The 1828-nt window shown below is 30.5% G+C and overlaps 1 protein-coding gene across 6 annotated transcripts in view; it reads left to right on the plus strand.

Annotated features, from left to right (window-relative positions):
• Positions 1-1828, plus strand: part of LOC117180344 (glucose dehydrogenase [FAD, quinone]-like) — a 72565-nt gene that overhangs the window by 30808 nt on the left and 39929 nt on the right. The gene's annotated exons all lie outside the window — the stretch shown is intronic.

The raw sequence follows: 1828 nt of genomic DNA on the forward strand, positions 1-1828 counted from the left end.
TCATCCATGGTTATGAATCGGCGCAAAAACTCGGTCGGCTTACGCGAAAATAATGCCAAATTCTGCTGGAAAGTTGTCACACGAATTCGTTTTTGGTTCACTTTGAGCGAACGCGGCACCCATCGCGCGCAGAGCTTCTTCATACCCAAAACTGAATGTACGATATTGCCCACACGTTCCAATGATATGCCTACAGCATTAGCTACCTCTCTCAATTTAATTTTGAGATCATTCAACATCATATCATGGATTTTTTCGACATTTTCTGGTGAAGTGACCTCTTTTGGGCGCCCAGATCGTTCAGCATCAACTGTGCTCGCACGGCCATTACATTTCTTTATTAGTTTCATAACATTTCTTTATTAGTTAAGAAACTAATACGAAGTTAAAAGGAAGTTTGTTTTGAAATGTTATTGCTAAACCATTTTCAAACCAGATATTCAATTTATCTATTTTAATCAAAGACAGATTTTTTATTTGCCATACTAAATCTTAGGAGCATTGTTTAAACATTGATTTTCGATCTCAATAGATTATTGTTTTGAATGTTAATAACAAATTTTAAAAACGAAAAACTTATTACTGGCTCTTTCTTACAGTGAAGTGGGTTTTACAATAAATATTGTAGTTTTTTTATCGATGCAATTTTACAGTTTATCTTTTATAATAGAAAGTATTTGACACATATATTGAATCATTTTTCATCAAATAAATCGACAATAAACCATTGTTGTTATTAATGATCTATTCATTACAAATAATAGACTGGAGCCTTGTATGGAATATATATGTCTCTATGAATTCACATGAAATAATGGGCTTTTCCTGAAAAGGCTTGAATTCGGAAACTATTCACACTTTAGAACAATAAAAATATTTAAAATAAATTATTTATTTTTTCTAAGTTTATCTACGTTAAATATAATACATATTGAGTTTTTTCTCTTTTTCTTTTTTGAAAAAATGTGCGTTGAATAAATATATTGAAGCAAAAATGGATAAATGTACTCAATAAGTTATCTTAAAAATTTAATGCTAATAATTTCTAAAAAAAACTTTCAAGTCTTTTCACAATTGCTGTCCTACTTCGGACTTTGCCTGACACCGCTCAGTCAATTCGAGGAAGGACTAGGCAGACTGCGGTGTTACGATACTTTGGACTTTGCCTGTAACACACACACACACACAAATCGGTCAAAATTAACCCACAATCCAAGGCTTTTGAAGCTAACATGGAGATTTTAACCAAAAAAGCTAGTTTTTCGAAAACATGGAAAAACTAAATATCTCTCATTAACTTTTTGTAAATTAGAGTCAAATCGCTTCTTGAGCAACGTTTAGGGAATACTTTCCACTCTATAGCCTTAAAATTTTGTTTCAGAAAATAGCCTTAAAATTAAAGATAGTATTTTTATGTCAAATTTATGCTAAAGACTGTATTTTTCCAAACATGAAATATCTTTAAAATAATTTGTAATGACAATTTTACCGATTACTGATTATCGTTTTGAAGAAACGAAAAAAATTTATCTTGATCGGGTTTGAAGGAGGATCTAGGACACAAATATCTTATTTTCATATAAAAAACTTTTGAACTATCGAGTTTTAAAAAAAAACCTTAAACCCCTTGTTATGGCTGTTGGTCTGCCTATAGACCTAAATAGTTAAAAACATTGATTCTGACGTTTTAAATTGTTTATAAATTTTCAATATATGACCATTTTTCGTTACTACCAGGTGTATACATATGAAACCGGTATTTTTTCAAGAAAAAAACACATTTATTTCAAGAGAATGATAACAAATATTTTATTCAAAGTATGCGCCC

Source organism: Belonocnema kinseyi, chromosome 9 (assembly GCF_010883055.1).
Source record: "Belonocnema kinseyi isolate 2016_QV_RU_SX_M_011 chromosome 9, B_treatae_v1, whole genome shotgun sequence".
NCBI classification, from domain to species: domain Eukaryota; kingdom Metazoa; phylum Arthropoda; class Insecta; order Hymenoptera; family Cynipidae; genus Belonocnema; species Belonocnema kinseyi.